This window comes from Tupaia chinensis, unplaced genomic scaffold, assembly GCF_000334495.1.
Source record: "Tupaia chinensis unplaced genomic scaffold, TupChi_1.0 Scaffold000704_1, whole genome shotgun sequence".
Classification (NCBI taxonomy): Eukaryota; Metazoa; Chordata; class Mammalia; order Scandentia; family Tupaiidae; genus Tupaia; species Tupaia belangeri.
The window spans coordinates 2,141,508-2,155,662 of record NW_006160227.1 but is presented as its reverse complement, the minus strand read 5'-3'; the positions used below and the strand labels follow the sequence as shown (position 1 = coordinate 2,155,662).

Genomic DNA, 14,155 nt, shown 5'->3' with positions numbered 1-14,155 from the left:
CTTCTCCATTCCCCTCTCGGGACCTTGGGCACACATGCATACTCGCCCAGCATGATTTTTTTTTTTTTGAGAGGTTTTTTGCTATAGAGTACGTGTGCTTGCCAGAAAGACAGAGAGAGACAGAGAGACAGAAAGTGAGAAATCACCCTCCAGGGGGATGACCATGCCACAATCTCTTCTCCTTCATTTTCCTCTCGGGATCTTGGGCACGCACACATACATGCCCGGCGTGAGTTTAAGCCGCCGGCTCCGGGATGTGAACCGTGGTCCACTACGTGGGAGTCCAGCGACATAGCCATTACGCTAACTGCTGGTCCCCCTGGCATGAGTTTTAAGCCGCCGAGTCCAGGACTCGAACCATGGTCGACTACATGGGAGCCCAGCGACATAGCCATTATGTAACTGCTGGTCCCAATACCTGAGTTTTTTTTCTTTGTATTTATAGTATTTTATATAAGGCCATATTCTTCAGAATAAGTAAGAAGAATTGTGGCATGAGTCCAATCATTCATTGCACTTGGTTCTTCAAGTACTTTTGCCTGTTACAGGGTACATGTGTTTGCCAGACAGAAACAGAGACAGAAAAAAATAAGAAAGTGAGAAAGCACCCCTCCACCCAAGGTGGGATGGTCATGCTGCAGTCCTGTTTCTTCCAGTCTCCTCTCAAGATTTTGGGCACACGTGCGCACATGCACACACACACACACACACACACACACACACACAGACATACACATGCCCAATGTGTTTTCAAGCCACTGCCGGGTCCAGGATTCAAACCATGCATTCGACCACGTGGGATCCAGCCACCTTATCCTCCCCACCTACTGCTGGCCTTACTTTTGCCTTTGAATCAGTATTTGTTTATTTGTTTTTGTAAAATGGTGATCTCTGGAGATCTCTCTAATCCAAAGAAGTTTTGTTTTTGTTTGTTTTAAATAACTCCCAACTCAAAATAATAGAAACAGAAGTCTTTCAGAAAATTAGAATGTGATAATGTGGCATGGTCATAAGAGGAAGACCTTACTACCAATTTATCTCCTTTAGGGCAGTAAGATAGTAAATGTTGTTTCTCCATATTTTTGAGCCAGTGCTTCCATGATCATCTTCAAGTTTACATAGGTGTCTTTTTTTTCTTTTAGCATTTATCTATTTATTGGGTAATCAGAAAAGTCATGATACATTTTTGCATAGAAAAATGGAAAAATAGGGACCACCAGTTAGTGTAATGGCTATGTCACTGGACTCCCACATAGTTGACCGGAGTTCACGTCCTGGACCTCGTATCTTAAACTCACACCGGGCGCGTGTGCGTGTGTGCCCAAGAACCCGAGAGGAGAAGCAGGAGAAGGGATTGCGGCATGGCCATCTCCCCTGGGGGTGATTTCTCGCTTTCGTCTCTCTGTCTCTCTCTGTCTGGCGAGTGCACACGCCCTATAGCAAAAACCTCTCCAAAAAAAGAAAAAGAAAAACGGAAAAATATATTATGACTTTTCTGATGACCCAATATTTATTCGTTGTGATTTTCAGGCTGCTGGGTCTGGGACTCGAACCATGGTCAGCCATGTAGAAATCCAATGCTTTAACTATTATGAATAGCTGGAAATAGATGTTAGAAAATTTAGTTCTACAGTATAATCCTTTTGTTTGTTGGTTTTTTTTTTGTTTTTTTTTTTTTTTGGTCAGAGGGTACTTGGGCTCGGGCTTGCCACAGCGAGACGGGCAGATATGGAGAGACGGAGAGGGAGAAGGCACCCTCCAGTGGGACAGAGTTGTGCTACAGTCCCTTCTCTTCCATTTTCCCATCCTATTGGGATTTTGAGTGAGTACACACACACATGCCTCAAGCTGTTCGGACTGGGATTTGATCTGTGCGATTGGCTGCATAGGATCTGGCCCCCTTAACTGCTATGGCATTGGGCCAGTCTTAAGACTCTAATTTTAAAAGCATTACTTGAGGGCTGGCAGATGGCATGGTGGTTAAAGGGCACAGGACTCCCACATAGCTAGTGGTGGTTCGAATCCTGGACCTGCCGGCTTGCTTTCTCATTTTTTCTCTCTCTCTCTCTGTCCCTCTCTGGTCAAATTCAAAAATAAATAAATAAAGTTAAATAAAATAATTTTTTTAAGAAAAGTATTATTTGACATTTGAATATTGGTTTTCTGTCTTGGAGTACATTTTTTAGTTGTAGAAAGATTCCCATGTTTGACTTTCAAACTAGAGTCTTAATGAGATGTTGACAGTGTAATTTGACCTTAAACTGTCTTTTTAGTGACTCAGTGCCAGAAGATTTATTCATCCCCTGGTTACTTGGGCAGGATGTTACTGGGAAACTTGAGTACCTGGTGCTTCAGAGGCCCTCTGCTGACACCTCCTGGTGCTGCTGGGATGTTCATTGCGCGCTGCTGACTGCTCTGCCTCCTGCTGCAGTGTATTTTAACAGCAGTTTTCTTGATTAATGCTGATGCAGTTCCAAAGTCTTGTTTTCAGTTACCAACCAGAGTATGGAACCAATTCATTACAAATATTGGCCTGAATTCCGAACTTTGGGGTTTCTTGTGGTTAGTAAGTAGATTGAGGATTTTTACTTTAGTCAATATTGTTGTTTTACTTTTAAATAACAGAAAGTTGACACTGTGCCTTAGAAAAATGACTCACATGTTTCTTACTTTTTTAAAGATCCTAAGGGTGGGACAAGCAGGTAGCATGGTGATTGAGGCCCTGGACTCCCACATGGCCGACAAGATATTCGAGTCCTGAACCTAGCAGCTTGCTTTCTCACCAGCCCCCCATCTCTCTCTGGTCAAAGTCAATAATAATAATAATAATAAATAAAATAATTCTTTTAAAAAATCCTAAATATGAGGACTAGCAGTTAGCGTAATGGCTATGTTGCTGGACTCCCATGTAGTCGACCGCGGTTCGTGTCCCGGACCCTGTGGCTTAAAAATCTACCTCTGGTCATGTGTACATGTGTGCCCAAGATCCCGAGAGGAGAATGGAAGAGAAGGGATTGTGGCGTGGCCATCCCCTCTGGGGAGGGTGATTTCTCGCTTTCTGTCTCTCTGTCTCTCTCTGTCTGTCTGGTGAGTGCATGCGCCCTATAGCTAAAGTCTCCCTCCCCCTCAAAAAAAATCCTAAATATGTCAGTTTTCCAAATATTTATTCTTCATTCCCTTGACTTGTTTTTAGAATATTACTTACAATAACATATTTTCTTTCAAACTTAAAAACTTTTTTTTATGATTAGATATTTTTTATTTATTTATTTTTTTCATGAGTGAAAGAGAGGGCCGCACTCCCAACAGGGTGTTCATGCCGACATCCACCCCCAGCCGCAGCCAGCCTGAATCACGGGCATGTGTGTGCCTGGTGTGTTCAGGAGGTCTCTGGACAGGACTCAGAACCGCCTCCCATTTAGGTCAGCCTTGCAGAGTGTTGCCTGTGCTACCATCTGGCTCCCTTACAGCATTTTTTTTAAAAATGTTTTTAAGTTTTTGCTATAGGGTGTGTATGCTTGCAGGAGAGAAAGAGAAAGAGAGGGAAATTAAGAAATTATCCCCCAAGGAAGATGGCTATATTGCAGTCTCTTCTCCTCCATTCTCCTTTCAGGATTTCCAGCACACATGCATAAGCTGCCATGTCTGGGACTTGCACTTCACATCCACATGGGATCTAGCCGCCTTAACCACCATGCCATGGGCTGGCCCTCCCTTAAAGCATTTGACAGAAGTTGTAGTATGCTCTAAGCGGTAATATACGTGAAGACCTAATTTCAAGATAATATTGTTATATTTTAAATACTCATTGAAATGGACTCTCTTCCTGGGGTCTCTTCCAATGTTGATGTTCTGAGAAATTCAGTTTAGGCCTTTTGGTATAGATAAATCAGTCAAATTAGGTTTAATTTTTAGGCTAATGGAAGGTTTCCTCATTTTTTTAAAAAAAGAATTATTTATTTTATTTATTTATTATTATTTTTTTTCAGTTTGACCAGAGAGAGAGAAAGAGAGGGAAAGTGAGAAAGCAAGCCACTAGGTTCAGGACTTGAACCGTGGTCGATCATGTGGGAGTTCAGCACTCAACTCTCATGCCACTTGATGGTCTCTCATGGCTTTTAACCTCCCTCTGCTGTATGTGTACGTGTGCATACCTGATTAGAGATAACGCAAAGCCTTGTATGTAGAGTAAGCTTGTGAGAGGACAGGGTAATCCATTTCTTTGTCACTAGCTCTCAACTCTTACCAAGAAAGTAGCTATTATTTTGAGAGATTATTTGGATGCTGTTAAGCTCTCATGCTGAACTGTCTATCTATGCGTGGTTGATGATACATGGTTAATGTCTGGTAAGGATCTGTAATTGAGCAGGTAGACGGCATGCTAATATTTCTGTAAATACAGGAGAGACATCCTCTGTCTAGAGTAGGTTATTTTGCTCACCCATGCCTTAGCATGTCTCTAATATTGTTGTGTTTTGTTGTAAATTACACACATATAACTGTACATCATATAGCATAAATAATAGAAACTGAAAGAGATAAATAAAAATAAATAAATAGAAATTATAATGTTTTCTTCTCACGACCCATTGGATTGTGTTACACACGCCCTGGAGTGCTTCACCTTGTATTTTGACAATGATTAAAAGTGGAAAGAATTCCCCCTAAGGAATTTTTGGGTATTATGAAAATCATTCTTATTTGACTTAGAATGTGACACTACCACATGAAAAGGACAGATTTTTCAGCAGAACCATCTAGCTTTGACATAGGTTTTCTTGGGGGCAGTCTCCTACCCTGAGGTGACCAGACAGGCTGGAGAACCACACACCATGCAGTTGGAGGAGGACTCCTAACCTCACAGACAGACGAGCAAACTGTCTCTGGTTCCCCCTGCGACTCGGTGACTAAATATGCCAGATGAATGGCCGTGAAAGTGAAAGTGAGTCCTAATTGTGGTCTCATTATTTCTGAGCACTTGGTATTCCTAACAGTGGAGTCGTGCATCAGAGTAGTTGGAGATCAGCATTCTTGGTCTCTTTAGGAAAAATCTCACACTTTGGGGCCAGCCTGTGGCATGGTGGTTAAGGTGGCTGGATCCTATATGGACACTGGTTTGAATCCTGGACAAGGTGACGGGAAAAACTCTGGTCGTGCATGCATCCATACCCAAAATTCTAGAAGGAAGGTGAAACGGAGTGTGACCATTTCCCACGGGGAGAGTGCTTTCTCACTTGCTTTGTCTTCCTCTTTGTCTCTGGGAAGTGCACATGCCCTCTGGAAAAAATTTAAAAAGAAAAAAGAAAAGGAAAACACGGTGCGTTAAGTAGCTATACCAATACACATTTAACCTTACCACAGTATAGGACTGAATACCCTACACGTTTTCTGCCTTAAACTCACTATAGGCTTTCCATGAATATCAAAACTTGTTTTTAGCAATCATAGATTTTCAGGCTATAACTATACACTCTTCCAGGCCAAAGAAAAATAACCAAATTTTCTGCTTGTTAGAACTGTTGCATCTATAGGGATGCAAAAAGCTGAAGAAAACAGTCTACCTAGTTTCATTATGTGATTTGTAAATGTGATTGTGTGTGATGTGAAATATTTCTTTAATAAGCTTCCTTCCATTTTCCCTATTCCTTGGGTGTTACACATTGTCTTTATATAATTTATGATGAGTTATGCCAAACATAGACTCTTACTCAGTTTAAGCAGACAAATGCTTAGGATATTAGTATGTCCTTCTTGGGAATGTCGGCTATTTTCTGTTGGAAGAAGCTTAGCTTTAGTGAGAATGGGCGTGGGGGTTTTGTGATAGGATTATAGCGCAAGAGAATTTGGGCCACAGTATAAATTACCTGGTTTGGATGAACATACTAGTTGTACTCTCTGTCCCTTGTTTTTTGTTCATGGTTCAGTGTGTGTTTCTTTTCTTGCAATAAGGTGCATAGATTTATGGATTGGTACAGAAATCTAAAACAATTTTAACTTTTAATCTCATTCTCATCATTATGAGGATTTGTAGTTCTAATGTTGTGCTAAATAAAATAAAATTAGTTTCCTCATTTAGATGAGTAACTTGCTTTGTCATATCTACGCTAACTTTACTATTTTAATGAGCGTTACCTAAAAATGAGGTAGAAAAGAATTGGCTATATATGTTGCCAGAAAATATTTGCAAAATGCATTGATTTGATATTTAATGTGGAAAATACCAAAAGCTTTTTTTTTTTTTTTTTTTTTTGTATAATTTGAATGTTTTAAGTAGATGTTTTTCTCTAATTATGGTCTCTCTCTTTCTCTCTGTCCTTAAAGATTTGTATCCTGGTGATATTTTTTTCTTCTTGTCAGTTTGTATTTCTTACATTCACTGTTTGTGGCTTCACAATTCTGTATTGTCCTAGTACTGGTTTCAAAATCACAGCTGGAAGCTGTGGAAAGCATTCTGACAAAGGAAGACTGAATTGTGACCTTAGGCTAACAGTAACCTATAGGAACAAATGAAGTTAAGAAATGAATATTATTTCAGATATATGTCTGTGTTTTTAGTCTTTCAAAGAATTGCTGAGTTCTACTTGCTTTTCAGTCTATTCTTGTAAATTTCACTTTCTGTGAAGGAGTTTCCACGATTTACTTACCACCATCTTCCAGGTTTTCAAAGCTCTCACAAGCAAGTATTTTCTACACCGTATCTAACCGAAGGAAAATTGATTTAATTTTTATCACATGGTATAATTTTTTTAAAAAGAAAGAAAAAGAGAAAGGCCACTTATGGGATTTTTTTAAAATCATTTAATTAATTAATTAGTTTGTTGTAATTTGACAAGAGAGACAGAGAGATGAGAGGGAAAGTGAGAAAGCATGCCACCAGGTCCAGGACTTGAACTGCAGTTGGCCATGTGGGAGTCTAGCATCTTACCATCATGCCAACTGCCAGCCCCACCAGTATAGGATTCTAACAACTGGAATTCTCTGCTTTCCCCAGGCAACTACTATTTTTATCTTTTATCATTTTTTCCTTTTTCATCTTTTATCTTTTTATTCTGGAATTGATCTAAATGTTTTCTAAATAGCACGCTTATACTGCTACTGTTTTTTCTGTTTCAGATGGGATCTGTTGATTTCCTACAAGGAAGATGATTTAGCTGTCTTATTATCTCACTCCATACATAGCTTATTAAAATTTTAATTATATTTCAGTATTGCTGTTTACATTTTGCCAGTGTAAATATATTTACTACTAGAGCCTTATAATATGATTACTGTCTATCATTTTTTGTTGTCTCTGGACTTAATTGCTTTAATTTTTGTTGTTTTTAACTATCATTGGGTTATCTCCAAATCCTGAAAGAACTTTAAAACTCCCAGTATTTTCAAAACATCATGTACTCTTTAGTTTCTTTTTTGTTTTTCTTCTGGAAGCTTTCTTTCTCAAATGTGAATTGACCGCTCTGGAAGACTTGCATACCTTTTGTCCTGGATCACCGTTTGTTAATAAGTAACACAGTCTCTCTCTTCTTCCTCTAATATCTTCCTTCTTGTTTTCTTCCTGTCTTTTCAGGAAGCATGTTCTCCAGGAGCTTATGGCAAGAGTGTGCAGGAAATGGTTTTTCAGAAATTATATCCATTTCAAAATGTCTTTTATTTTATTTTATTTTAATTAATTAAATTTTGGGGGTAGAGGTTTTTGCTGTAGGGCATGTGCACTTTGCTAGATAGATAGAGACAGAGAGACAGAAAGCGAGAAATCACTCCCCTAGGGGGCATGGTCTCGCTGCAATCCCTTCTTCATTCTCCTCTCTGGATCTTGGGCACGCATGCACATGCGCCGGGCATGAGTTTAAGCCACCAAGTTCGGGACTCAAACTGTGTTCGACTACATGGGAGTCCAGTGACATATTCATTACATCAACTGCTGGTCCCTACTTATTTTTATTTTTGGAAAGGTTTTTGCTATAGGGAACATGCACTTGTCAGAAAGACAGAGACAGAGAGACAGAAAGCGAGAAATCACCCACCCACCCTCCACCCCAGAGGGGATGTCCACACCGCAATCCCTTCTCCTCCATTCTCCTCTCAGAATCTTGGGCACGCACACACACACACTCGACGTTAGTTTAAGCCACTTAGTCTGGGACTCAAACCACGGTCAACTACATGGGAGTCCAGCGACGTAGCCATTATGCTATCTGCTGGTTCCTCTTTATTTTATTTTTATTTTTTAGAATTATTTTTTATTTAACTTTGTTTGTTTACTTATTTTAATTGGATCAGAAAGGGACAGCGTGAGAGAGAGAGAGAAACAGAGAAAGTGAGAAAACTAGCTGCCAGGTCCTGGGCTCCAACCATGGTTGGCCGTGTGGGAGTCCAGTGCCCCTAACTACCACACCACCTGCTGGCCCCTCTTTATTTTTTTTTTAAATTAATTTATTTCTTCCATGAGCCAGAGAGACAGAGACAGCATCCTCAACAGGACCCAATGTCCCAATCCCCCCCCAGCCTCAGACAGCCCTGGATCATGGGTGCACCCATGCTGGCATAGTCGATGAGATCTCCAAATGTGATTCTGGACCTTCCTACATAAGTCAGCCTTGTGGAGTGTTACATTTTCCTGTTGTGCCACTGTCTGGCCTTTGATTTTCTTAATTTTACCCTAATACTTTGTTGTTGTTTGGGTGTTGAATTTTAGGGTGGATACAATTTCCCCTTGGATTGTGTAAAATTTTGTATTATTGCCTTCTAACTTCAGTATTGTTGTTGAAAAATCTGGTGCTTTTCTGATTCTTGACCCTCTGAGTATCATTTGTTTTTCTCTCCAGAAATTTAAAAATCTCTGTGTCTCTGATGTCCTGAAATTTTACAGTGATGTGCTTTGGTCTGGTTCTTCTTGGCATTTGTTGGAGTAGGAACTTGTGTGTTCTTTTGATCTAGAAAGCTCAGAGACTGGATCTGGGAACATTAGTTTTAGAAAATGTTTGGGACCAGCAGATAGCGTAATGGTTATGTTGCTGGACTCCCACATAGTCAACTGTGGTTCGAGTCTCAGACCCGGTGGTTTAAACTCACGCCAGACAGGGGCATGTGTGCGTGCGTGCCCAAAATCCCAAGAGAAGAATGGAGGAGAATGGATTGAGGAGGGGTCCTCCCCCCTGGGGGGTGATTTCTTATTCTCTGTCTCTCTCTGTCTCTCTGCCATGTGCCCTATAGCAAAAATCTCTTTTAAAAAAATTGTTATAATACTAGTTTTTCTTATTTGATAACTTTACATTTCTATTACGTAATATTTTATTCATATAAAAATAAACATATATAAGCCATGACACACAATACTTAATTACCTGTGAACCTACCACATAAGAGTGAGAACTTTATTATTGCCATGTTCTTGTAACTACTTAGGATTCTTCCACTGTCCTAAATTTTGTGTTTCATTCCCTTGACTTTTAATTTTTTATTTTAATTTGCCAGATGGCGCACGCTCTTACCACACAGAGAGAGAGAAAGAGAGAGAGAGAGGGAAAAGGAAGAAATTACTCCCCCTCACCCACCCCCGGTGGGGCATGGCCATGCTACAGTTTCTTTTCCATTTCTCCACCCTTTTGGGATTCATGGGCCTACATGCACACGTGCCCCATGTGTTTTTCAGGCTACTGGGGTCAGGTTCATACCATGTGGTTAGCCACATGGCTACGGAGCCTGCCTAACTTTAAAAAAAAATGATGACGTGTTCATGACTAAATAAACTGGTCATTAATTGTCTCCTTTTGGAGCTTTATAAAGTGGTACCATAGCTTCAGTAGTCTTAGACTTGCTTTGTATACAAAAATATGTTTCTTTTTCTTTCTTTCTTTTTTTTTTTTGGAGAGATTTTTCGCTATAGGGCACATGCGCTTGCCAGACAGACAGAGAGAGACAGAGAGACAGAAAGCGAGAAATCACCCCCCGGGGGGGGATGGCCACGCCGCAATCCCTTCTCCTCCATTCTCCTCTCGGGATCTTGGGCACGCACGCACACGCGCCCGGCGTGAGTTTTAAGCCACTGGGTCCGGGCCGCGAACCGCGGTCGACTCCATGAGAGTCCAGCAACATAGCCATCACGCTAACTGCTGGTTCCCCAAAAATATGTTTCTAAGGTTGTTTTTGCTTGTACCTATAGTTGATTTATTTTACTTCCTCCTCTACCTATATTTCTGTTGCCTTTTTGTCAGAGTTTGGTCCTCCTGAGTTCATCTTTAGTGGAGTTTAACTTTTTTATTCTTTGATCTTTTCTGTCTCCTTGTCTTTCATTAATTTCTGAGAGATTTCCTTACATTTATTTTTAAATTATTTTTGTTCTCATATTTTTAATAGTCTGAAGGTTTTCTCATCTGTGAATGCCTTTATTTTTTTTTAAGCATCCTATTCTATTTCATAGATTTCTTTTATCTCTGAGTATATTTTTGCTTTCTGTAATGTGTCTGTTTCTTCTGAGCCCTCCTCCCTGCTTCCCTGGGTGTTTCAGTCTCTGTCTTTCTGTAGTAGAGACTTTTCTCAAGCGTCTAGGCAGCCATGGCGTTCTTCTCCTGTCTGAGAGAGGCATTAAATGGGGGAGGGAAACTGTCTTTGTGAGACCTCGTAGGTTTCACTGTAGAGTGATTTGGCAGAGACCAGTTGATTATAGACCCGCACAGTTGTCAGTCTCTATAGGTCTTTTCTCTAGACTCTTCCAGAGAAGCCGTTTGAACCTTTGCCTTTGTAGGTAGGTGGATGACGGTGGTGGTAATAAGCCTAGCTGGCTGTGTTCTGGAGGGCTGGGGGAAGGGGCCTGGCATCTTCATCTTGGTTTAACCTGTTCTCTGAATGATACCTCACCCCACCCCTCAGCTGTGTCTGTAGTCTACCAGCCTAGGATTCTTAAAATCATCTTCACTTCTCCAGAGAGTAGACTTTGGACTTAAGGTGCGCTAGGAGAACGGCCTGCTGATCTGACTGGCCATTATGAATACTTTGAATCAGGCCTAGCCTGGTGGTGCAGGCAGTGGCAAGCTGAATTGCAGTGCTGGGAGACACCAGCCCACCACAGGTGGGGCCTGGGGGTCAGCCTAGAGCACGGTGCATGCTCACGTTCCCAAGACCCCAAGGAGCTTGAAGGCAAGAGACAAGGGAGTCACAGTGTGACCAGCCCCTGTCCATAGTGCTCTTCTCTCTCTTTCTCTCTCTTTCTGTGTGCGTGCGTATATTCTCTGCTATGAATAAAATAAAATAGAATTTTAAAAGATTCTTAGTCCTGTTTTCAGGCCCACCCTGTGCCCCTGCTTTTAGAGTAGCTCCTCATACTTCTGAGTCCTGACCATTCTGTAGTTTTTGGTGTAAATTGGCTTATTTTTTCCCCCCATAACACCTGCTACTCTGTTAGGCCCTTAATCTGATTGGAAAAAGCTGAAAGCTAAGTCATTTAGTACTGGACCTTTTCTTTTTTTACTTCAAAGTTTTTTTGACATCTGTCTACTACTGTCTCCTCTCTAGCGCTCTTTGTCTTATGGGTTTATCCCTTTAGTTATTCAGTTTTAGTAGAGAGCAGAGTTAAGTCTGTTCAGTCCTCCATATTAATTTAACTCATTATTTCCTCCCTTAGGAAGCTTTTATTAGAGTAGAACTTTAAGGGGCTTTTCCTCCTAAGGTCTTCTTAGTCCCCATAGTAAAAAAAAAAAAAAAAAAAGAAAGAAAGAAAGAAAGAAAAGAAAAAAGAAAAAACGGAGAATTTCAATTTTACTGATTTTTATCTAGTTTAAAAGATTTTTCAGAATATACAGAGCATTTTTGGCAGCCACTATCATGAAGCAGAGACAACAAAGATTCTGCTTCTTCCTAAAAGAATAACATTTCTGCAGCAAAAATCACTTTTGTAATTATTTTCATCTCAAAAACTCTTTTTGCTGGGGGCCTACAGGTGGCATCGTGGTTAGGGTGGCTGGACTCCCACATGGCTAACATCAACTGCTAGTCCTGACAGAATAATATTTAAAAAACTGATTTTATGTATTAAGATTTTAGATATTGGGACCAGCAGTTAGCGTAATGGCTATGTTGTTGGACTCCCATGTAGTAGACTGTGGTTTGAGTCCTGGACCCAGTGACTTAAACACATGCCGGGCGCGTGGGCGTGTGCCCAAGATCCCGAGAGGAGAATGGAGGAGAGGAGATTGCGGCGTGGCCATCCCCCCGGGGGGTGATTTCTCACTTTCTGTCTCTCTGCCTCTCTCTGTCTCTCTGGCAAGTGCACGTGCCCTATAGCAAACACCTCTCCAAAAGAAAAAAAAAAGAAAAAAACCAAAGATTTTAGATATTAAGAGTTAGTCTTCCTAATCCTGATTTGGGTGAAGGAAACCTAGATAAAGGATAATAATGCTGGCCTGATTTTTAATAAGTGTTATTCTTAATTACTTTGAATCATATGAAATTGCCATTATTTGAACAGCTTGGCCCATAAAAATGGTAATATTATGATTCAGCATAGTGGAATTAGAGCACCGGAACAGCTTAGTTAATAGACTCTTCTGATCAGTGAAGGAATTCATTCTGTGGCATTCTTTGAAACATTCTAGTAGGAAAAAGTATGAAATAAATGGGGATTACCCATGCTATTCGAGGAGGAAAGATGAGGTCCCTATTGAGTAGACCTCCTGGTCCCAGAGCTGCATCAGGGGTCCTGGTGCTCTGCAAACTCTGCCCTGAAGCCGGAGGTCGTCCATTGCTCCGAGTACCAAGTAGATGCACAGTGCTTGTGAGTTTGGACTCCACCACTCACTTCCTGAATACCTTGCTGCCAAGCTGTGGGCCTGCATAGGATTTTTAAAAATAGAAATTTAGCCAAAATAGTACTGTGTTGCTTTTTTTTACTTTTTTTTTTCTTTTCTTTTCTTTTTTTTGGGAGAGATTTTCACTGTAGGGCGCGTGCGCTCGCCAGACAGAGAGAGACATAGCGACAGAAAACGAGAAATCACCCCCCAGGGGGGATGGTCACTCCGCAATCCCTTCTCCTCCATTCTCCTCTCGGGATCTTGGGCATGCACGCACACGCGCCCGGCGTGAGTTTTAAGCCACCAGGTCCGGGACACGAACCGCAGTCGACTACATGGGAGTCCAGCGACATAGCCATTACGCTAACTAATGGTTCCCGCTTTTTTTACTCTTCATTCAATTGCCACATGCATTTCTTTAGATTAGTTAGTAGTTGAGCTTTAAAATGGTAATATAACTATTTAAAGCACTGTAGAAATTAAATATGTATAACATCAATAGCAAAAGGGCTTGAGGGAGGGCTACTGGAGTTAGAGTGTTTAAGGTCTTGTATTTGGAATGTGGTTAAGGTAGCCTGTAAGAGAAGACTATACATCGTAATTCATAGGGTTACCAGTAAAAGAATAGCATAAACATGTCTAACAAACTGATAGAGGAGATAAGATGGTATAGCAGGATTTACTGGGTAGAAAGGCAAGAAAAGAAGACTAAAGGAATAAAGCATAGATAAAACAAATGAAAAACAGCAAAATGGAGGTTAAAAGATAAGAAAATGTAATGCCATGCAAACCCTAACCAAAAGAAAGACTGACTGTGTTAATATCAGATTAGTTAGACTGTAAGGCCAAAGAAGTATTACTAAATGTAAAGGACATTTCATAATGTGAAAATGAGCCTCTCAGTAGGAAGACAGCACTGTTCTTTCCAGCCCTCCCTTGTGGAGTCGTTTGCTAACTATTTATACGCGGTCTCTGGGGCTTCTCCTTTGTCCAGCATTCTCATTTTTCACTGCTCAAGATGTCTCTGCCGGCTGTGAAGGAAGAGTTGTCCCTTTGTCCCTTTGTCTCTTTGTGATAATGTTCATGCTCAGCATGCTCTGGGCATTATAGACCATTGTAAGGGATACCACGTGAGAGAGCAAAACCTCGCACATGTAATTATTTCATTTAGGGTGGTGGTTATTTCTAGTGTAATTACTTTTTTATTCTTAAATGCCAGGTATGAGAAATGGAATTTAGATGAAGACTAAGAAGTTGATTATTTTTTTTAAAAAATATTTATTTATTTATTTTTTATCATCATATCTTCTTCATATTACATTGGATTACATATAACTTTACTGTGTATTACATTGTTTATTCAAAAGGGA

The 14,155-nt window shown here is 40.6% G+C and overlaps 1 protein-coding gene across 8 annotated transcripts in view; it reads left to right on the top strand.

Moving 5' to 3' along the window:
- The window catches only part of TMCC1 (transmembrane and coiled-coil domain family 1), a 201,610-nt gene that overhangs the window by 71,217 nt on the left and 116,238 nt on the right, over positions 1-14,155 (top strand). The gene's annotated exons all lie outside the window — the stretch shown is intronic.